The sequence below is a fragment of the Peromyscus eremicus genome, chromosome 4 (assembly GCF_949786415.1).
Source record: "Peromyscus eremicus chromosome 4, PerEre_H2_v1, whole genome shotgun sequence".
NCBI classification, from domain to species: domain Eukaryota; kingdom Metazoa; phylum Chordata; class Mammalia; order Rodentia; family Cricetidae; genus Peromyscus; species Peromyscus eremicus.
Window position 1 is genome coordinate 22,115,262 of NC_081419.1, and position 25,690 is coordinate 22,140,951.

Consider the following 25,690-nt stretch of genomic DNA (forward strand, 5'->3'; position numbering starts at 1 on the left):
GAACCCCAAGATCAAATAAAGAATTCAAAGACTATGTATCTTCTAGATTATATATATATATATATATATATATATATATATATATATATTTTAAAATTAACTTAATTTCATATATCAGCCATGGATTCCTCCATCCTCCCTCCTCCCCCCAGCCCTCCCCTGTCCCAGTCAACCCCTCCTCCCCTGTTAGAACCTACAAACAAGCTCTCTAGATTTTAATATTATAAAAAAAAGATAATTTCATCATTGTTTGTGTGAGGTGAGTTACATAGTAATAGAAGTAGATCAACTCCCAAATTTGGCTCAACTTTAAAGATAACATAGGTTGTTTGTAGTTTTGCTTGCCTCGTTTTTCAAATCACTGTAGATCCTATTTGTAGAAGAGATTAAAGCAATAATTTGCACCTTACATTTTAGAGAGACTGCTCATTAAAAAATGCCAAAACCTGCATACTATAAGAATGAGAACCACCACTGACTATTCATGAGTAGCATGCATCAAGCATCCCTACTTTCATTATACAGCACTGACAGAAGTGTTTGAAAAAGTGGCCCAGGCAATTCCTACTGTAAGTGTTTGTGACTGGCCTATGAGAAGTCTCCTTATTATTGATTCGTTTTATGCCTGGGAGAACCACTGTGTCTCTTTATTCCAAGCACCTGGAGCAAAGGCCGATTGTTTCGCAGTGTTTGTGTTTTGGCTGACTGCGTGGAAGCTTCAAACTTAACTCATAGCAGTTGTCATGCTCAGAAACCCTTAAATTCTCATTGATCAGTTTATTCATAGAATCATTACTTTTAATACTTGTAATTCTTGTTAAAATGAGAAAATCAGGCATCTATCATGTGTGACTGGGGCTTTAAATATCACTCTGGAATTATCCTTGAGGTCACACCATGTAGAGTGAGAATATTTTAGGTAATAATTTAGGAGTCACTTGACAATGGACTAGAATAAAAAAAGTTAACAAATTAAAAATTGTTTATATATATCCACACTTATCTATGTATATATACATCTCTCTCTCTCTCTCTCTCTCTCTCTCTCTCTCTCTCTATATATATATATATATATATATATATATATATATATATATATATATATATATATATAGTTATTTGGGTTTATAAGACACAAACACATAAGAAAATAGCTTTAATCAGCTTACTGCCTAGTTATTGCAATAAATTCGCTCCATTTTTTTTGAGTAATTATTACTAAAGATTCACTTAAACAATGGTGACGTAGCTCAGCAGTAGAGCCCTTGACCAGCATGGATGAGGTCCCAGTTTCAATCACAGGATGACATGACCAAGAAGTCCCCATAAACCCAGCACATTTACCACTATGATAAGCTGTAATATTCTATAAGCAGTGTGAGATCACTACAACTTGAAGCTATCTTTTCAACACCACTTGAAGATTTAGTGTCCATCATTATTTGAAACATAGGTCTGTATTTATTGGTCCTTTTTTTTTTTTGAGTGAAGAGTTTAATCTTCCCCTGCATCACTCTCATGACTCCAGATTATCTGTTCAAATATGATCAGTTACTCTGAAGAACTCTTAAACACTGAGTTACAGATAGAATCTTTTACTCTTACATGAAGTATAGAGTTTAAAAAATATATTATTTTAATTTGTTGTAATAGAAATAGTTATTTTCTATACTTTTCAAGTCAACTGTGATTATTTAAAAATTATTCATTTGATATAAATATCTCATTTCACTCTCACCATATCTATTATGCCACTTACACTTAGGTATAGCATACTGTGATCACCATTAATGTATGAAATGAAATGCATTGCTATTATCAATAATTGGCAACAATCTTTTGTGCTGTGCCAATCCTTTTATAAGAGATTACAATTTCCTTAATGGAGGGAGACTTATTTTGTAGGTCAAAAGAAGTTCACTTTAAGTAAGTTCAAATATTTCAAAAAATACACATACATACATGCATACATACACACATATATGCATTTCAAAAAATACAAACACACACATATAGTTATCTAGATTATGCAGTTATTCCAATTGTGATATAGGTATTCTATTATAATATAAAATCACCTCATGACATTAAGGACTGAGCAGCATGTGATTACCAGTTTTAATAGCATATATCAAGATTTTTCTCTTTCTATTTTACAGGTAAGGAAACCAAGAACATACTCTATTTTGCTAAATTGATATGCAAGAAGATTCATAGGAAACATTCTAACTTATGGACAAGACTTTAATTTTCTATTTTCTTTACCTCTCTATACTCAGTACCTATTCAACAAACATTTGTCTTTACTAATTGATTCTCCTCTGGTGCCCACATGAGATATAAAAGTGTATTTCTGGGAAAGTAGAAAACCCTTTCCAGTGCACACGCAGTAGAGCAAATATGATGTACATCTGTGCTCTCTGTAGAAACTCAGCAATGTAGAAGACATGGATTCATCCTCTCAGGGGAATATTTTAAATGAAAGCTATGGACTGAGCAGATGGAAAAATAAGAAACCTGTGACAAGAACATCAATTATACAAGTATCAAATAAGCACTTAAATGTTCTGCCTTGTCTTCACACCTAAAAGTGAATGGTTTTTCCAATCACCTGACTTTTCAACCTACGAGGAAAAGCTCTGCATAGGAAAAAATATGTGGAATGGCTTTTTGAGTCAATCTTATCCATTCTCTTCTTATACATCACAATTTATTACAAAGATATGTGAATAAGTGATTATTATCATGACTCATCTGTCTTGTTTTACACAAGTGTGCAGCTCTTCTTCTAAACCTTACTCATGCTTTGCAGCAGGAATGTTGACTATGAAATGTTCTCCTAATTGGGTTGAAGCTGTTAATCTACTTTGTCACTTACCTCTTCTGGGTACTGGAGACCAGGCATGATGTTTCACCTAGTCCAGATTCATTTTTTCCTCCAGGCCATACTGCGAGATGACTCAAATTAGTGCCCTAGGCATTATAACTCTCAGAAATGGATCAAAGTGGTTTTAATTGCTCAAGAGAGTTTTGCTGACAGTGTCTTGAACTTTTGTTGTAATCTCCCAAGTACAAAAGTTGAAATCAAGCAGTGCATTTTATTTTGCTAGCTTTGCTGAATGGCTAAAAAAAACTAAAATTTTAAATAATCATATTTTATTTCTCATTTGTTGACTTTTTTAAATCAGGAAAATGAAAGATGGGAAGTGTTTTTTTCAATTGGTTCTGGAGAGAGATTGGTGACAGTGATGTTGGGAAGGATTTGGAGTTTGAAAGAGGAAGGCTGAGAGCACAGAGAGGTATTTCTAATTGGTGTTAAGTATCCAAAGATCAAGATTCATCCATTTCTCTCAACTGTGAGACAATGTCTGCTTCTGAAGTGCCAGTTACCAGTGGACTGTGGAGAGCAATGTGGCCCTTGAGAGGGAATGCTATTTTGATTCTCCTGAAGGATGGTCAAACTATCTGGACTAGTTCCTTTTGGTGTTCTGATGCTAGAAGGAGGAAAAAATGACTTTCATCCTTCTGCCTTCTACTCCCTCCAAACTGGCCTATGTAGACAGTGACTACCAGCAAACTTGTAAAAGGTATCTGGGATATATATTTCCTAACCTGAAAGTAAACATGTGGATGACTGCCAAACTCGGGCAGTATGATTCACTGTATTGTATTATTTTATTTTATTACATTTTTCATTCTAACCATTGATTCATTGAGATGAAGTCCACAAACTGCCTGTGGCAGTGATTGGACCATTATACAGTTACACAGTAAATGTCAGTGCTAAAGGTGAAAGGCTTGCTAAAATCAGTTTACATTCTCCTGCCTTCTGAGACAAAGGCAAGGGAATATGATTTCACATTTTCTTGATGACTCAAGGTTAACTTCAGAAATGTCACTGGAACCATCCTCAGTGGCTTTCAAGATGAAGTCTGACACTGGTCCAGGCGGACACTTCTGCACGGCTATCATTTTGCATTCTAAGTTCAATGTCCTTTCCCGTTCTGTCATGTCAACAGCACTTACATGTTCTTACCAGTGTAGGTTACTTAGTAGAGTTCTCCCTGGCACTACTGCTTAGGACTGATTGTCTGTGAATTACCAAACAGGATAACTGAGATTTTCTTCTCCACATTTAAAGGATAAATCTCAATGAGAGAAGTGACGGTCTAGAAGGGAGGCCTCACTGGGGGCCAACCACGGAACAGCCACACACCCTGAGCTATTTGCTAGGAGCACATTTTTCTCTGCTCCATATTTTCCTTTATTTTCTATTTTCTGGAGCAGTTATTGTTTGAAAAGCAATGTTCAGGAAGCTGGCATGTGAATGTGATGTAATTGGCCAGCTAGCAACCACCCCCTAATTTATTGAATGGTCCAAGGTGCATTCTGAATATAAAATAAACATTGTTTTATAATTTCAACAAATACTTTTTCTCTTTGAACACAAGCATTACTTCTGTTTTAAATTGATGAAAAGGTAGTATACTTTGTAGACTATAAAAATGAATTTAGATATCAAGGAACCAAGCAAAATATTTTCATGTTGTTTCTGGATCTTAGAAAACACACACACATACACACAGTGCACACACACACACACACACACACACACACACACACACACTATGAAAGTGTATGTGTATTTTCATTATGATATATAGAAAAATCACATCACAGAGTGCAATAAAGTAGAGTCACATGGTCTTGCAATGACCAAGTTGGGATTAAACCACCAATCTCTAGGAATCCATATAGCTGAAAGTCTGTGGAATTTCATAACTGGATGAAACATAATGGAAAGAATAATCTATATAATACCAATTACACATCGACTTTCTCTGGATACTTTAAAAATGGCCATAAATTTAGTACCTTAAAACACTGAAAATATGACTATCAAATCATAAAATGGTCAGAAGTCTAACATGGGCTCTCAGACTAAATTAAGGTGTGTGCAGTAGTAGGGTTTTTTTTTTTCTTTTTAAGGTTCTTAAGGAAAGTCTGTTTGCTTGCCATTTCCAAATTCTGCCAGCTCATAAGACTCCCTTGCTTTCAGCCTTTATCTTCTGTCTTCAAAGCCAGAAATGTTTACTTCACAGAAATGTCTTCTTCACATCTCCCTTAGTCTCTCTCCTCTCCTCCATTCCTCTCCCCATGTTTTCCTCTCCTAGCCTCCCTTTTTTTAGTAGTGTCTGTGGTTATTGAGCCCACCTGTATAATCCAGGATAATCTACTTATGTTAAGTCAGCAGCTTGGCAGATTTCAGTCTGAGGTAATCTTTTGTCTATTATTGGAGATATTCAAACATGGCAAGAATGAGCGCACAGGCATTGGAGAAGGCTGGCACTCTGCCTCCAACACTCAGAAAAAGTGATAATGCATATAAATGCTCCCATAGGAGACAGTTCTCAATTCCCTTTATATCTTTAGCTCATATATTTCCTTTTTCTCCATTATGGAGTAGTGACAAAATGCTTTAATGATTTCATTTATTTTATTTTATTTTATTTTTTTTCTCTTTTGATTTTTCGAGACAGGGTTTCTCTGTGTAGCTTTGCGCCTTTCCTGGGACTCACTTGGTAGCCCAGGCTGGCCTCAAACTCACAGAGATCCGCCTGGCTCTGCCTCCCGAGTGCTGGGATTAAAGGCGTGCGCCACCACCGCCCAGCCTCATTTATCTTTTAAGATTAAAATACAATTCCACCTTTGCTCTTTCCCTGTCCACTGTCCAAACCCTCTCATATTTCCCTCCTTCAGATCATTGAAAATTATGATCTCTTTTTTCATTAATTGTTGTTACATACATACACTGTATACATACATATATAAGCATGCATATTCCTAAATGTGTAAATACAACTGGCCTGGACTGTACAATGCTACTTGTGTGCATGGTTTGGGGGCTTACCATTTGTGTAACTGATTGGTGTGCTCTTCCCTGTGGAAGACTATTTTTTCCCACTCCAAGATTTCTTTTGTTGTCTGTAGTTCTTTGATTAGGGTTGAGACCTCAAGGGTCTTCCCCTCTCTACTGTACTATTACTATTGTTGTTGTCTCTGTTCAGCTTATGTTTAGGCAGTCACATTGGTGAGATTTTATGAGTGTAACTTCTGACATTCCTGAGAGAGACAGTCTCACGGCAAGCTTCTTGATTCCCTAGCTCTTAGCAGTCTTTTGCCCCCCTCTTTACAACGATCCCTGAGCTTTAGGTGTGGGAGTTAAAACATCAATCAAAAGAATTATTTCATGTACTGAATTCCTTCAGGACTTTGCTACTTGTACCAGAAAAAATAGGTAATTTGCCATTTTTTTTTTTAAAGAAATAAAGGCAAATAACAAGTGAATCCAATTTTTTAGCCCCATGCTCTCTTGACTTTCTTTTTTTTTTTCTAGAAGAAAAGTATTCAATGAGCCGAATTGTGCACATTTTTTAGAGTTTACCAAAGGTAGAAACCAGAACACAGCTGAAGACACAGGAGGGCTGGTGAGCAAGCAGTCTGTGCGCACCAGGTGACTCCTTGTTGGAGTCAAATGAAAGGAGACTACTCGCTATGCTTCCATATAAAAACATGGTGAAAACATGACAAGATGTGGTACAGGGTCGTGTGCATTGGAGAAGTAACTTCCAGCAGTGTTTTCCACTGAAATATCATCATAAAAGAGATAAAATAAAATTATGTTAATAGAAAGTATTTCTACAAATACTTTATCATACATTATATGATTGTTAAGAAACTATTCTGTACGAAGGATAAATGTAGATTCAGCAAGAACAAAAGGTATGAGGCAATTTTGTTACAGAAACTATAGTGACTTACTTGATTTTAATGGATAGTATTACAAAAATAAAGTAACTTTAAGGATAAAGCCATATAAAATTAAAACAATTAGTTGTCCATATCTTTTTATTTAATGTTATTAAACAATTTTCTCTTTTTAATTATGTGATAAGAACACCTTATATGAAAAATGACATTTTTCCCAATTAAATTAAAGCAAAAAATGTTATTTTAATAAAGAATTATTACCTATAATAGCTTTAAAATACACATGAAAGTCAGTATTTTGCTTCACTCACATTCAATTTTTTCCACAAGCGGGATAACTACTTGATATTTCTTCAAATATCACTTTATGTTGTTCTCAGTCTACGGTCACCTATATAAACTTTTACTAATACAGTCAATAATAAAAAGAGTATTGTATCTATTTTATGCCTGTGTGAATTTTTAGAGCAAGGGTACAGAAATTGCCCAAAATTAGAAATCTGCTACATGTGTGTGCTTATGTATGTAAGATATTGTGCTGAACACAGATAAATATGCATTCTTTATTTTTAAGAATTATGGAACATAAGTGGTAATAGTATATACATTATATTTAAGAATTTATGACCATGAATTAACTATATAACTAATTTAAAGACTTAATGATCTTGATTGTATATAGCAGAGTTTTAGGAAGCACACAAATGCATTAAGGATAAATTCTACCACTTTCAAATAATTATTGTAAACCAATAAAAAGATGAAATCAATGTACTATGAAGGAGAATTTTGAGCCAGGCTAGAAGCCAGAGATCATAACTCCACATATCACTAAGCTAATAATTGGGGAATAGAATTAAAAGAAGACTCTTTGACAGTACATATACATTACAACATGTCTGTAAGGTTTACCTGACTGTAGGAACAACTTGAACATCTGGACTTTATGTGGCTTCATTGTTGGAATACCACTTTGTAGTAATTATATTCTTTTGGATTTTATTTTATTTTATTTTTTGGTTTTCTCAGACAGGGTTTCTCTGAATAGTTTTGATGCATGTCCTGGATCTCTCTTTGTAGACCAGGCTAGTCTCAAAGTCATAGAGATCTGCCTGATTCTGCCTCCCAAGTGCTGGGATTAAAGGCGTGCACCATTAACATCCGGCTAGTAATTATATTCTTATACCTGGCATATAATATGGGACACAAAAAGCTACAAATACTCCAAATCACTCAAGTATTAAGTGAGCGAATGAGATGGATACTCAATCTGGTTTAGCTGCAAAGGCCCGAGTGTTCAGTGCATCTACTGCCTGCTGGAGATATGTTCACTTCTGCACACAGTTTCTTTTCTTTTTTTTTTTTTTTTAATTTTTATTTTGCAATACAATTAAGTTCTACATACAGGCACAGATTCCCTTGTTCTCCCCCCATCCGGCCCCCCTCACCTTCCCCCCAGCCCGCCCCCCATTCCAATCTCCTCCAGGGCAAAGCCTTCCCCACAGACTGAGATCAACCTGGTGGACTCAGTCCAGGTGGGTCCAGTCCCCTCCTCCCAGGCCGAGCCAAGGGACCCTGCATAGGCCCCAGGTTTCAAACAGCCAACTCATGCAATGAGCACAGGACCCGGTGCCACTGCCTGGATGCCTCCCAAACAGATCAGGCCAACCAACTATCTCACCCACTCAGAGGGCCTGATCCAGTTGGTGACCCCTCAGCCATTGGTTCATATTTCGTGTGTTTCCGTTTGTTTGGCTAGTGGATCTCTGGGAGTCCAATTAGCGAGAATGAGGAGGGTTTATATGAGAGAGAATTGTTGAGACCAAGGTCGGATAATGCACACAGTTTCATGCTGCACTGTGCAAGAGGGCTGATATCTGCTTGTTAGCAATTCTCTTCTTTAATTTAAAATGAAAATGCAAAGTAGTAAATATTTACTGAGCATTGGAGTGTCAAGTACAGAACACGGCGAGTGGAGGAGAGAATGCCAACACATTGCTTGCTTCTGAGCTCCTGTTTGGGAATCATTTGCACATTGATTAGTGAACACACTACTCAATGGATTGAATGCAAAAACACCCTGAAAATTAGCTGTCATGTGCTTTAAGAGACAAAATGGTGAGAAAAGTATAGATCTTTTGTTTATAATACAACAAAGTCCATTGGATAGACATTGCAACTGATTACCTCCGGATCGTTAACTTCAACACTTTCAGGAATATGTCTAAGGTGGATACTGGTTCTGTACATTGCTGTTGAGTCCCTAATCAAGTGATGCTACCATTTAAATTTCATATGAACTTTGGATGAAAAGGACATAAATGCATTCCAAATATACTTTCAAATTTGAAATGTGAGCCCAATTTTATCAGCTTCTGACAGCTTAATTCACCGAAAATAGTGGGGTACATTTTCAAAGCAGCATGCTTTGATTTAGTCATGCGGTTCATGTTTTTTTAATGGGAGTTGCACTGTGAAATCACTACAAAATACCCTGAACACTTACACAACTGTGTCAACCAAAAGGATGGGACATTAATCGAAGCAAAAGAGGAAAAGAACCAATTAACCTTAGCTCAAAGGATAGTTTCCACTTTCGCTTGATTTCTGTATTCTTAGGCTTTATTGAAATTTCATAACTAGCAATTTTAAAAGATTTTAAAATTTAATCATATACTGTATGTGTCACACTTCAAAAACCAATATATCGCAGGATATTACTAACAAGTATGGATCAATTAACCTATCAATCTTCCATCCTCAGCAGCTGAGCATTCCAATTTGACATAATCATATTAATTACAATCAAATCAAACATCCAGTAGCAAAATTTTGGAGAGTTTTACCTCATCAGCTGACCCCTTTCTCTCATATTATTAACAACTTATCACGGATAAAATATGTTCATGTACATTGCATTTTAAAAATGGGTAGGATCACATCTCTAAACTAATGAGTCATAAAATCATTGCCAGCTATTAGCCTTTGAGGGTAAGTGCTGGTGGCTCTTTCATTTCACTCTTGGTTTGATACCATCAGTTTAAAATCTACCTGATATGGAAGATTTATATATACACTGTATAATTCACTGGGGTCTGCTGGATTTTTTAAATTGTCATTGACATGTACATTACAAGTGCCACATTATGAAATAACATTCAGCAGGAATTCTCTGAGTCTCCCTTAGCTACCTGTGTCCAGGGGAGAGTCTTGTTAAGGTCAAGGTCAACAATACATATAACAGTTCTACTTTGTGTTGTAACTCTGGTAAATTTGATGTTACAAAAAGTGTCTGTCCTCATGCCAGTGCTCAGAGCGATCAGAGAGACGACAAAGGTGTGGGCACCAGAAGAGAGATGCCTTTCCAGAATATCCATCATGAAACAGTACAAACTTTCTAGATTTATCTATATACACAGAAATGATCCATTCTTTGTGCTTTAGTTGTTTCATTATCTAATGAGGATATGTTCTGTGGGATATTTGTACACTATGTGAAGGTGTATTCCTGTGATTGGTGTAATAAAAGGCTGCACAGCCAGTAGTTGGGCAAGAGGTATAGGCAGGACTTCTGGGCAGAGAGAGAAAGGAGGAGGAATCTAGACCCTTAGAGAGATGCAAGAAGACACAGAGGAAGCAAGATGGGTGGTATATGATAGAATGCAGATTAATAAAAATGGGATAATTTAAATTATATGAGCTAGTTTAAAACAAGCCTGAGCTAAGGCTAAGCTTTCATAATTAATAAGTCTCCATGTCGTTGTTTGTGAGCTGGCAGCCCAAAGAAAAATCTGACTACAGATATGAATATGTATTCAGATTTTAATTCACAAGTCTTTTCAATGACTTTCTTTTGAAAACAACTGATAAACAGAGTTTAGTTATTAAAAGATCAAATGATTATAGGGCATATCAAAGGTTACCATGTATATTTATGGAAATGGAAGTAAAATAAGTATTATAATTCCAGACAATTAACAAAGAATTAATCTAATTCTTCAGAAATATATTGAGGATTTACCAGATATAATTTGCCCTGAGCAATAAATTGCTTAAAGTAATATATTATTGGCCCCATGAATAATGGTTATTTGTATTTTATCCCATTGTTTGGGAAGCCAGACACAAATGTTGAGGTGGGGCTTAGATTACAAGGGCCATGTGATTTAGAATAAATATGAAAGGAAACTATTTTTTTCAACAAGTTGAAGAATCCTGAAGGAGCAAACTGAGCTGAAGCATGCATCTATCCCGCTGTTTTCTGCCTGCAGATAACGTGGCCAGCCACTTCTGCCTCCTGCAGCCATGGTCTCCTCACCGTAAAAAGTTGGACCCTCAGACTGGGAGCCAGGCAAAATAAACCTTCCACAAGTATGGCTTTAGGGTGTTTTGTCACAGCAACTTGGAACTAATGCCTTCCTTATCTGTAACTTTATTCATTCTTCTCATTTTCCTGCTTTGTATCAAAAGTGAACATTTTTACCCAGATGTACGAAGTACTATGGCTGGTGTCTGTTGTCATCACATATTAAGAAGTAAGGAAAGGAAAGCTAGCAAGATAGCCAAGCTGATCAGAATTAGATGTGCTGCATTGTCACTTAACTCACCCTTCATGGGGTTCTTTCAGCAGGTGTCAATTCAGTCCTAATCAATACTCAATTATCAGAACTTTCATCACTGGCTACTTACATAATTATTATGGTGTGTGTAAAAATGCAGGAAACAGTAAGTTATTAGATAAAAGATTACAGCTTTTGTTTTATAATAATAGTTTAATTTTCCTATCTTTCCATTCTATGAGTTTAATAATGTAAATTTATGACAATATGCATTTACTATTTTAGAAATACTTGCATACAACATATGCATTAAATACTGGTAACAGTTATTATTTTGCTGTTGCATAGTATAGTCAAATAAAGCATGCTATTTGACAATAAGAAAATTTCATTGTAATTAGAGAAAAAACTAAGAAAATACATGAGATTATCTGTTGGATATTTATTGACAGCCCATAATTGATAATGTAAATGCTATTTATTAATGTTCAGTGCAAAGTTTGCTTGAAGCTGTATATTTACATTGTATTGATAAGTCACATTAAACAAAATATATGAATTAATTAGGTAGCGTGTTATGTGCAATATTGAAAAAATGGGAAAATAAGGATATGTTGGAATAGGTTCAAGCAATAAGGATCGATAAGGAATTATGAAATTTGAAAATTGTAACATATCAAGGAGATGGTAGTGAATGTCTAAGTAAGGAGTATACTTAGAAAGTATGGGTAAATAACCTCAACTCCTATCCCAGGGCCTGTTACTGACTTTTGATCAAGCACTAGAGTAAAGCTTATATGATGTTGAATGTATAATTAAAGTCCTTTATTAGTTGGCTTCAAGTGACTCTTAGAATACTATCATAGCTAACCTTCAAGAGTCAGATCCATCCAAACCCTTAAAAAGAGTGTAGAAGTTGAAGATTTGCAGCAATAGAGATGCTGTGTTTTATTACTGATTTTGAAGAAGTCTCCAGGAATCCTTAAGTGACCAGGAAATACATCTTGCTAACAACCCAAGAGAGCCCAAAAACAGGCTCTTTCTCAATCAAATTTATAGATAAACACACAAGCAGACTGTATTTGGCTTCTGAGGCCTCCAGTCAAAGACTCAATGGTTCTGTGTCTAGATTCCTGCTGACTGACCCTGTGAGTTAGAAGCACTGCTTCTCTTTAGGCCTCTAAATTAGCCATAATGGTTATACAACACGTAATCAGCACAAGAGCTGGACTGGACCAAGGCCTAATCTCATGTAAATTAGAAAAAGGTCCTTCTCATAGGGGAGATATAGTCTTGTGGGCTGAGGTTTGAGAACAGAATGCCTTTTTTTTTTCCTTCCCTCTGAATGGCTGCATCCCCCGGAAGTATAGCTTAATAGTGCAGTTCCTATTTATTCCTTCTCTGGCCCTCTCTGGCCACAAGCTATGACCTTGCGCAGGGTTTCAGCAGACAAAGCAAGTCTAGCTAAACTGAAGCAGATTGAAATTGCATTTCAGGATGTGGCTGCAAAGGTAACAAAAACATACTGTGGCAGAGCAGTGAAATACAGGCAGAGTGCATGGGAACACTGAGGGAGCTGTGCAATCAAACCCTGAGAAGATTTACTGTGCAATGTCACAAGGGCTGTGGGTATTGCCACCATTGATTGCTTTGCTAGCCATCTGACAGCTGTGAAGTTCCCATTTACAGGTGAGAAAAATCTAGTCTAATGAAAGTACTCAGGATTTAAACATCTGAACTCTGCTCTGAAGATGCAGACCCTTGTCATGTTTAGGCTGCCCTCACTTCTGAGCATCCTCAGTTTCAGTTGTTGGTAACTCACAAAGCAGCCACTGTATTCTTATATTGATTCGGTAGTAAAATGCAAGTTGTTAACTTTTCTGGCATGTAGTAAGGGCCCATTTAATAATAGCTGTCATTTCCTAAGGTCATGTGACTATTGGGTAATTTTTTAAAAATTCAAAATTATGTACTCTATATCCATTTAAGATTGGAAATTTATGAGAAAATTTATAGGAACCAAAAATTGTGACAAATGCCACAGAATTGGAAGAAATACCATGAGCGGAAGCAACTCACTGAAGAGGTGAGGGGAATCAAGTGAACAGATTAATTCTGCATGGTAAAGTAAATTACAGTGCCACTGTTGAAGATGTAGACAGTGGGAGAACTATGCCCATGGTATCAATGACTATCACAATGTGAAATTTAGCAAGGCCAGAAGAAAGAAGGGAAAGATAGATAGATGTAGAGTAGCTTATAACACACATGTACTAACTCATCCATACACATATATACAAGCATAACACACCAACACATACTAACACACACTATCACAATACACATACATACATATACCACCATCATCATCACACATATCCCCAAATACGTACACACACAAATAAACACATATGTTTTCCAACATTATATATATGTATGAGTGTATATATTATAAAATATATATATACACACACACCAACATATACTAACATACCCCATCACATAGACACACCCACATCATCATCATCCACATCAACACACAAATATCCCTAAACACATTACACACACACACACACACACACACACACAAAGATTTTGGTGTAGACCATTGTGTTTGTGGCACACAATCATCTGTAGATAGTCATTCATTTATGAGAACATAGAATGGATGATTATAATTTCAAGTAGCATATTGTGGTGGTTTGAATGAGAAGTGTCTCCCATGGTCTCAAATATTTGAACTCTTGGTCCTTGGTGCTGTTTGGGGAGTTTACAGAACCTGTAAGAGATGGAGCCTTCCTGGAGGCAGTACATCATTATGGGAGTTTGGGAATTTATCCCATCTACGCTCTCTGCCTCATCTTTGTGGATGAGGATGTGATCCTGCAGCTTCCTGCTCCTGCCATCATGCCTGTGGCTTTCTGTCTTGACTCTTGCCAGGATGGAATTCCTCTCTAGAACCATAAGCCTAAAATACTATTATTTCCATCAGTGGCCTTTGGTCAGTTTTTAATCATACTAACAAAAAATGACTCACACACGTAGAGCGATAATACTGTTTTTATCTTCACACGATTCTGGACAACTTCAGGAGAAAGAATGTTAGTTAGATTAGTGGCAGTTTCCTCTGACAACCAGGGTCTTAGTCTATCACCAGTGGTTGTCTCCAAGTACATCTGTTTTTATTGTCAGCATGCATGGTATGTTCTGAACAGGACAGTAAGCTCCCTGACTTTCAAATAATTTTGCCTACCTTGTTTTATTTTTAATGCCAGTTAAATTACTTAGAGACAGAAATTATTGCCTATTCCACTCTTCATGTAGTGGTGACAGAAAGAAAGACATGAAAATAAATGTGCATTCAACCTCACTGTTTGTCATGGTGGTTCTGTTGTTATTTTCATGTTTTTAATGAATCCCATTCGAAAATAACTTCTCAAACTTGTATACCTCTTCCAGTACACGAAGTCAGTTTCATTTGTGTGGTTAGCCTCTGGTCTCGGCCAGGTTTGGGCATTTACTTGGCAAAACATGAACATGATGTAAATCACTCACCAAGTAGGAAAGGCACTTTAGAATCTGGGGAATAGCAATCTTCTGGTATTTCTCTTTTGGTTTCTATCTTGAAAAGAAATGTAGGCTTATAGTATTGCAACAAATAAAAGTTTGCTCAAAATAGGAAGTGGAATAAAACAGGACAGGCACACACCTAAAATTGCACTCATTGGTGTTACCTTCTGAAATCTGAGGAAAATGCTCGTGTTAAAAATAATCTGAGGCCGGGCGGTGTTGGCGCACGCCTTTAATCCCAGCAATCGGGAGGCAGAGCCAGGTGGATCTTTGTGAGTTCGAGGCCAGCCTGGGCTACTAAGTGAGTCCCAGGAAAGGCGCAAAGCTACACAGAGAAACCCTGTCTCAGAAAACCGGAAAAAAAATAATCTGAAGAGATATTTACTTCTATTTCCCTTTGAAAATCTTCTATTGACTTCAGGTAAGAAGAACTGAATGAGAACAATTTAAAAACCTGTGTTTAGAAAAAGTCAGTTGTTATTTGGGGACATTGAAGGACTTGAATAAAATGCATTTCAGACTAGTTACAAATATGTAACAAAGTGGTCATTGAAAAATTCCATCTATTAAGTTGCTATAGAAGGACAGAAGAAGCCATTTCCCTTGCTCACAGCAAGTTCACAACCAGAGGATGGTTTGTTGTATACTAGACTGATTTGAAGACAGTAGCAAGACAAACATCATCTCTCTGTGGACACATTAACTAGATTCAAAGGCAATTACTACTCACGTTATTTCAACTCACCTTACATATCATTGTTTTTAGAAATGTCTGTGGACTTGATACCCTTCCTCTTTCCAGCATTCACAGCTTCTGTTACCCATTCTCTACCGGGTGTGCTGGCATGCTGGAACTCACAGAAGCCAGTTGCCAGCACTTTGCAAAACTCAACACAAAAGAAGAAGGTTAACCTACTCTTTGTAGGACTGTCTACGTGTAGTAACATGGCTTTCTTCTTCACCAAATTTCTTGTTTAAAAACATAAAAACCAGGCCCTTTACTGTCTGTGGGTACACTTTACCAGGGAAACTTGAAATTCCCACAGTGCTATTGGAATTCTCACAATGGATACCAGGGATTCTAAACACTGCCTCTCTTCCCACTATCAATAGAAGTGGAGAATAATTTGACCTAAAGTCTAAATTGACTACTTTTTCGGTGTTTTTCACTAATGATTTCATCCTCGTCAATAGACATATAAATATGCATTTATGTAAATGAGCATACACATATATCCTGGCCTAAAACATCTTTATAAACAGCACATATTCCATCACATTTTTCTATCACTAATAACAGTAATAACATGTTATGTCAAAAAATCAGACTCTGAAGATTAATCTCAAGTCTCTTAAATTCACACAATTTTAAATTTAAGAGAAAAGTTATAAACTTTCCTTTGGGTTTTTCAAGTACTTAATTAGTTCTATCCTCATTTTATAATTAGAAGCAAAAAGAGTCTCTCTTGTGAGAAATCTTTAGTTGGGGATGATATCATTAGTAATATAACCTTAAAGGATATTGTGCCCTTGGTCAGGTTGTGTCCACTTGATAAAATAACAAGGATTCTACATTCACAAGCACGTGTGCAGGCATTTTGACTGGTGAAGGCTTGCTTGGTTTGCTAGTTATCAAGTTTGCAAAAGTAGAAGTGATGTGACCATAGACACTCGACAGAAACTGTTCCTGAGGCGTGCTGTGAATCAGAGGGGCATGACTTCTCCAGCTTGGGTAAGGACTGGATTGTAACCCCAACACTGCAAACAGGAGGGCCACTGCTCCTAAGTAAACCAGAACTGTCACCACTTGTACCCAACAAGATGAATTTTTCATGGGATTGCTTAATTGCCGCTGTAATGGTCCTGGGAAATACAGTACTTCTAGACATAGAGCTGTCAGCAGTGAGCACCAGGCCAGCAGCAGAAGGCAGAGCTGGTGACACTTTTCCACAGCTTTGACTCAAGGCTAGATGTCTCCTTTGGACTGAGCTGGATGAACCACATAAGCGTGCATTAAAATGTCCTCTCTCACTGGGCCCTGCCCCTATTTGTCTAGACATAGTACAGAGTCGGGGAACTTCTGAAGACATCATTGTGAGATGGTATGATGGATTTGCAGCTAGCTTTCTGGTGCCCATTTTATTTCCCTGCCTTCTAGCTTCCATCAACACTTCTTCAAAACTCCAGTTTTTCAATCTTATACCACTTCCAATGGATTCTAGATGCTCAGAAGGAACAAAAAAAATGTGTGTTGCTGTTTATTTTCTGTGTAAATTAATCATTGCACATCTCCTTTCTTCCCCGTCTTGAATGCTCCGCAGAAGGGTGGATGAGGATTCTGGAAGGCCCTCATCCTAACCTATGGGCATCCCCTTGCCCCCGACCCCAGCTACTGGATCCGTATGGAAAGCCTTTAGTGTGACTGTGGTGGCTGATGCATAATCTGCTGTAGCTTTGTAGTCCTCAGTGATGCAAGACCTGGAATTCCTACCTGGAACTTGTGTCACTGTCCCATTTGGTAACTTCTGTTTCTATGTGGAACCAACAAGTTAACCCTTTTGCCTACTCTCCCTTTGCTGAAGATGACTTGAAAAGTTAATTTCTGCCCATGTCTAGACCCACAGTCTGTGTTATTTCTCACGTCTCCCAATCTCCTGACATATTAACCCACAACCGCTCTAGAATTCCCCAAGTTTTAACCTACAGTCTCACAGACCTCACATGCTTCTTAAGTCCCTATTATATTAAACTACAACTACTCTAGACTTAAGCAAACTTCCACCCATAGATTCAGTTTTGCTAAAAATTGTCAAGCCATTATGTATATTTTTTTCAGTATAGAACAGGGAATTCTCTCTTTCAATTCTGTAGTTCCTGCAAAACTTTCTATCTGAAAAATAATCATCCCTATAAAAAAAGCTACATCCCTCCAACCAGAGCCCTAACTCCTGGGGACTTGGGCTCTGCATCCACCAATTAAACCACTGGAGTCCGAAAGTGTGTAAAAAGAAATCTATCTGTACTAAACATGTAGGGATTTTCTTCTTTGTCATTTTTCAATAAATAATAATATTCCACAAATATTTGCATAGTATTTACAGTGTATTAGGTGTTATGTTAATCTAGAGATTACTTAAAGTTTACAGGAGGCTGTGTACACAAAATAGACAAATATGAAGGACTTAACCATCACATACTTTGGCACATGCAGTGTGTCCCAGGATGATATTCTGATATTAAAGGACAACAGCTTATGCAAGTATTCATATATGTATATACATATATATGTACTTATATACATGTTTGTGTACATGTTAAACAATGAATGTACATGTAAAGTATATTGTAAACATGCTATACATGTAATTGACTGAATGTTTGTGAATATAAACATATATTTTTTCATAGGTGTATCTAGATGAATATGAATATTATTTATAAACACAGATATATATATATATATATATATATATATAATGTATATAGACAGCAGTAACTCTATCAAGTGTGTCTGTATAAATGCCTGTATGTACATATACATGTGTCTTTACATAAATTTTGCTAGATCTTTAGATATAATATGAAGTTTACTAGAATCTATGAGGCTATTACCCAGTAAATTTTAAGTTGTTGCAATTTTTCCATCCATGTATTTCTCTGAAATGTCTAAAGATATTTATTTGTAATAACTGGGATTTCTCATGAATTGCAGGTGTGCTGTTAAACCAGGGGTATTGCACAGAACAGAAATTAATTAAAAGAAAATGTCTGTTCCCAATGGTTTGTTTTGTCGAGATAGAGAAATTTTTCTTTGCAAGCAGTAGTCATTGTAGAATGCCCTTCTCTATCCCTGGTACGCACAGTTCAACCTTTAAGACTGAATACTATGAGTTCACATAGTATGATTTGCCTGCAGATGAAAAGTAATTATGTCAGGAAAAGAAAATGTTTGCAACTATGAATTTAAAATCACTGAGGAAGACAGGAATTGACTTTGCAGCATCAAGCACTGACTTGGACAGTGACATATGCAGAAGGCAATTGGTTATTACTGAAACACACAAAGAAGACCACCTCAGGGATATGTATTAATCACTAGGAAGGTGCAAAAACACAGTTATCTACCTTGTGCATACTTAATTATAATTCTTTTCTTTTGACAATAGTGTTAAAATTATTATGTGAGTTCAACTGAGAACATTTTTTCCTCTTTCTAGTGAGACTTTAACAATCACTTGATTGAAGATCTGAGCTGTAGGTAGCTGTAATTTTGCAGACTCGTTATATTATTTCTGGCTTCCTTAAGTGTTGACTCATTTTGTACTGTCTGAGAGCTGAAAAGAAGTCTTTGGGGAATGTCTAAAAATATCTTTGTGTTTTCCTTCTATTGCTTCAATTTTATGTCTCTGATGTGTGCTTGGAATTATACTCAATGCACACAAGGAACTTTAAAAACTCTGAAAAAAAACAAAGTTCTTCTTCCTTAGTGCCCTCATACTTTGCATCATTTGGTAATACATATGAATAGGTTTAATATTCAATCACTCCCCAAATCTAATTTGACTGTGGAATGAGGTTTAACATACAAGGTAATACACAGTCTCAATCAGATAGCATAGTAACCCCTTTTCATGTGAGGTTCATGGTAATGTAACTTAAAGCCTTAAAGATAATTATATGGAATTGGCTTCAGGTGGCAAAGTAGTTTTCACAATCCTAGACTATTGATAGCTTTTAAATTATATTTCTTTAGACCATCAGGGACTGCGTGCTTTCAGCTAAACAGTTTAAAGACCTGCTATTTGGTTCTAAAAATTAATTACCATTGTAATCAATACTTTCAGCCTACTGATATTGAAGTCCCTGAAACTTCAACCACCATTCAAACAAAATTGAACTCTGAGTTTTTTTTTTTTTTTTTTTTTTGGTCAGGAAATCAAAGAGTATCAACTAAGAAATGCATAAACAATGATTGGATAAATTGTCTTCTGTATAAAGTTGATATTTTTGACATCTACTTATTTATTTTTGTTTAATTTCAAGTGTAATAGTTTGTTATGTTTGAAGTGAGATTCTGTCACAGGAGAAATAATAATCCAGGAAAGGGTGAATGTTCAAAATTTAGTAAATTGGGAAATATAAAGGAAAACTTAAAATACAAGAGGCAAATGTATTTTACGTAATCACATTTTGTAAAACTTTCTGTGTTTCTTCTGGATTGCTTTCATATATATATATGAAATATATATATATATATCAGATTAATCTTGAATGTTAAATATTGTGTATAGATATAATTATTAACCAAAAGTAAAAGTACATATAATATTTATTTGTTAATGAAGAAATAATAAAATTTTAACCATTTTTTGTTAGGTCAGACTGATGATTACATATTTTGACATGAGCTTAGCTTTTTTTTAACCAAAGCTGGTATTATTCACACAATGTTAAACATCCATATGGAAAGTGAACATTTTAGTCACATTTCCAGATGTTTGACTACATTAAATCAAACCAATCTTTACTTTGGATTCTCATTTTGTCAAGAAGATTACATTCATCATCTCATAAAATCTATTCTTAGCATCAATTCCTTATTCAGAGCCAAATAATTTAGATGTGTATGCCTGTGGATTTTACAGACAAACTGAACTGCAATGTGCTCCAGTAGGCTATGATCATGAGAATCACCACATTTAGTGCTTACAGAGACTTCGTAAATATCTGCCTCAGCACCATCATTTAACAGAAGAGAAAGTTGGTGCCTGAGTCATCAAGCAGCATGCCAATTATCACACAGTTTTTTATTAATGCCTGCTTACCTACTTGTTTAGTATTCTACCATATCACCCATGTCAGCAAGCTTATTATCTATTTACCATATTTGGTGATTCAGAGAATTTACAATCAACTTTAAACCAAAATGGCCAAATAGATATTTTCAGGTTTCAATAGGTGAAAGGAATGCTGTAGAATTACTATAACACTGGATCCAACAGTCTCAATGCAAGAATTAATATGGGCCTTAATTTGTGATGGCATTTACTCCTATAGGCTTTAATGCCTCATCTTTAAATTGAAGCCACTCTTGAGAAAGATTATATGGTATATGGTATCCACATACCATGAGGATACCATATTTGAAAAGGAGAGATTAGAAAAGACACAAAAATTGCAATACATTAGATTATATATGCAAATTGCAGGCAAAGTTTTTTTTAATTATGTGTGTACTGTATATTAACTATTCTGCTTGAGTTGGGAAGAATATTAAAGCCATGGGTTCCACAATAACTTGATCATTTTTATTATATGGGCAAATCACAATTCATAACCATTGTTTTTTTGTAAATAAGATAAGGCTAGAATAAGACATGACAAGGCAGAGATCTTTAAAATGTTCGTCCTTAAGTATCATATTTAAAAGCTAAACAATCTATGAGATATAGAGGAAAATAGTGGAGGATGATCCTGAATTTACATAAAGAACTTATTTGATAGTACATAAAAAAGGAAGAGATCTTTGTGCAATAGAGTTCCCTGAAGTCAGGATACAATCAGAATTAAACTGTATGGATCAACAAGGCAATTAGTATCCAAGCAAGATAAAATATTCAAAGATTCTTTAATAGACATACAATATCACATCCATTTATAGAAAAAGGTTTTTCCCAGTATAATAACTGGTCTCTAAAAGTCAAAGAAAAAATGAAAATTATGATGATTTTTATAATCAGTAAGATATATCAACTGGTTGGTTAAGACAGGACCATCTCAGAAATAACCACTTTTATATAAGTGTATTTTTGAAACAATATTAATTGCATTTTTTCAAAAAATGTGAATGGTGGGCCGGGCGGTGGTGGTGCACGCCTTTAATCCCAGCACTCGGGAGGCAGAGCCAGGCGGATCTCTGTGAGTTCAAGGCCAGCCTGAGCTACCAAGTGAGTCCCAGGAAAGGCACAAAGCTACGCAGAGAAACCCTGTCTTGAAAAACCAAAAAATAAAAAATATGAATGGCATGATAGGATTATATATTAAATAGTAAAGAGAGTAGAAAGAACAGAGATAAGATATGTTGCTGTTTTCATGGCTTTATTCTGGTTGTATAATTATCTCCATGATTTAAAATGATTTTAGGAATGAACCACTGAGTGGTAAGAAAAATTAGGATTATGTGTGGTTGATAATTCATGCTATAAAGCAGTTTTATAGGAACAATTTTCAAAATTCTGAGAATGAATACCACAATGAAGGAAGGCATATGTCAACCTAGAAACTTTTGTCAGAAACTGTAAATGCACAATTTTATGTGAAAAGAAAAAAGAACAAAACTAAGAAAGAAAAAAATAGCTGTCACAAAGCAGTAAAACCAGGTTAGAACAGTGTCACAAGGCTCTTTAAAGAAGTGAATAGCTGACTGTAAAATATTGGAAGCAAGTGCAATAAAATGAAAACTGATAGAATAGCTGGGTTTGGCTAGTGTATGGCTTTCCTTATCACTGTAAGTACCTAAGAGGGGTGATGTTCCCAATTATTACAGGGAGCAGAAAGGTGAAGCAGAGGTAGACCAGTAGTCTCCAAACTTACCTTGACTCTTGAGGGAATATGACAAAGACATGTCCACTCATTTAAAAAATAATTGAAATTTTAACAATACTTTATCATTGAAAACTAATGTTAAAATTAAATAAAGAAAACATTCTCAATATTTACCTGTAAATTTCGGTAATGGTGTTATCAAAGTTTTTTTCCATTATAGTATAGTAGTAAAAATAAAAATATGTTTTTCATAAAAAAAAAAGTTTTCAATGATACATTTCCATATATGAATATTAATGATTAACAGCATTATGATATAATGTGATCTCAAGGAAATTATCATCTTTAAGAAAAAGTAATTGTGGATCCAAATCAAAAGAGGACAGTATTTTGATGGACTATTGGTTACTCTATATATCTAGGAGATGGATAAATGGACAATGAAATACAGAATGGTTCAAAATTTAAGTAAATAACATATGTTTAGATAAGAAAGGAGTGATGTAATCCCTTGAGGCAGGGAAATGATGGGAGATATGCAACAACTTACTATATACTCTTGCTCTCCCAGAAGTATTTTCTTTGTGATTAATACTCAAACTTGCTGAAACAGCTACAGTGAATGTTTCAAAGCGAAAAATGAATATTGGATGATGAATATTCTGTATGTAAATGACATAGAAAGGTGATTATAAAGACACAGCACATGATAAAACAGGCTTTCTCAGTAACATATGTTACTTCTTATGCCAAATTTCTAGTTGTACTGGCATAGCTCAGACTCTGAAACTCCAAAATAGAATTCTAAGAGTGTAAGCAACACAGTGCATGGTGAGTGGTCAGTAAAAGCTGTGCTGAGTTAGAGAAAAATATTTATAAATTATTTCAAGTGAATTAATAGCTTTGGAAATTTTCCTCACAGACTTGCCATTCTGTTAGTTTTTCATAATGTCCCTTTTTACTTGCAGATTGTGAACTGAACACATTATAGCAGGATTTTGGGTTTTCATAGTGTATCTTTTGAAGTTTAAATAATTGTGTTCTCTAGGTAAGGGTTTATTTTCCTTGGTGTAGAAGCCAATGACCTTTATGTGTCTAGGGAGAGCTCTCAGCTAGTATTCATGTGTTTTACAACAAAGTGTTGTCTCTTTCTCTGATTAAAGTGCCTATAATAATCTTATCATCATCATTCTTCTAAGTTGCAGTTGATATTTAAATCAACCTCTCTGCTTTTTCTGGAATGACCACCCCATTTTGTAAATAAATATGTCCCTTCAGGGGAAATGACTAAAGAAAGACAGATTAGAATAGACACTCCTATTCTTAACTTTATAACTTCTTATAGAAGCTGAATCACAGTGAATTAGAAAATACAAAGTTGTACAAAATAATAAAAATAATTTATTGTTTAATAAATTTTCCTGTGGTTCTCTTTATTTTTAAAACTTTATTTCTCTCAATGTTGTACATCTTTATCTTCAGATTGCTTCTCCAAGAATAAAATGCAATCCACATTTAATGTAGCTTTCAGTATGTGACTAATTTTATCTAATTTTAAAAAATGCACAATTCTGGCAAAAATACTTCTAACTTTTAGTCACACATTCTACATGGATTATATTTCTATCCATCTAAAATTGTGTTCAAGTCTAGAGATTAAATCAAATATAGAAGGGAATAATTGCTGTATTAGTATTTATATCTAATGAAATTCCAAGCCTGACTCACTTTCTCCTCAGAAGTAGATTTGGAAGTGTGACGAGCAAGATATATGCCCAAGTCCTCCTGTTCATAGCACATTCTGTATACATATGTCTTATACATTTATGTTAATTATCAAGGAAGGTCTGGAATTTAATTTAAAGCACAGAAAAATTCAAACTCATCCACACTTTTAGATTACATATTCCTAGGTACAACAGCACTCATATTACTGGACTATTGCTATTTCATTGAAACACTTTATTAAAATAGCTTTAAAGTGAGATTAATTGAAATTTAAATTGTCAATTTCAGAACTATTCCATCTAGCCAGAAGCAAAATTACATCTATTCAAAGTTAGAATAAAAGATGTAAGCTCTTTCAAATCTTTTAACTAGCACTAACCTTCATTTCACTTTTAATTTCTCAATCCATTGTGAAATTAACCATATTGTATAGATTATCAGTTAGTTTAAATCACTGAAGAGGACCTTTAGCTAGATAAACAGCTTAGTAAAGAAAAGCAAAGTAAACTTGTCAATGGTAATGAGATGACCTTGAGTTTCCTTTGACTCTGCCTTATGCCACTCATGCAATCTCAGAAAGGTGGATGAACTCTATATGCAACTGTTTATGCATAAGCCATTTTATTCACCTACATTCTTATTAATCTACCTTGATGATTAGAGAAGATTCCCAATGGGTAGCCACTTCAATCCATTCTCAGATGTGAAGATTCAGAAAACTAATCTGGTGTTTGTGCATCTCTGCGCATGGCATACCACAAGTTTTCACATTAATGTAAAACAGAGACCCTCTATGTGTCAATGGTATCTGAAACTGTTGCGGATCTGGGCCTTCAACTGACATCTCTCTCTGATCACTCTATACTAGACATTCCTTTGTTACCCTTCAACCTGGAATGTAGCTCCTCAAACATCACAATTCTTCCATTGTTGTCCATTTGTCACTACTTAGGTGAAACTTTCCTTGACTATTTAGCCTTCAAATGTTTGGTGATTAACTTCAAATGTTTAATGATTAACTCAGATAATGAAATTATATTTTAATTATATTTTAAGTGTATATATATATATATACACACATACACATATATATATGTGTGTGAGTATATAATTTTGAAGGATTGAATAATAAATAAATAAAATAAGACTTCTGTGTGTGTAAGTTTAATTGGAATTGGATGAGAATCAAGATCAAGGGTAGTCGTATGTCATTTAATTAATTTCAAGATTCAGCGCTTGAACTGTTTGCCAAATTCAGGTCAATTGTACTTTCTTGCTCTCTTTATTCTTGCTAGGAAATCAAAGCAGTTAATATGTGTTCATTCCTGATGGTTATTGCAGTATTGCAAAATCTACTTATATGTGTGATGGTATGTAGGAATGTATATCTTGCCTAACAATTAAATCCTTTTCATTTGTTGCTATGTAATATGATTGAATATTAATATTTTAGAGAAAGTGTGTCTCTTATTAATAAAACACACTTTGACAATCCAAATAAGCACATGTCCTTTACA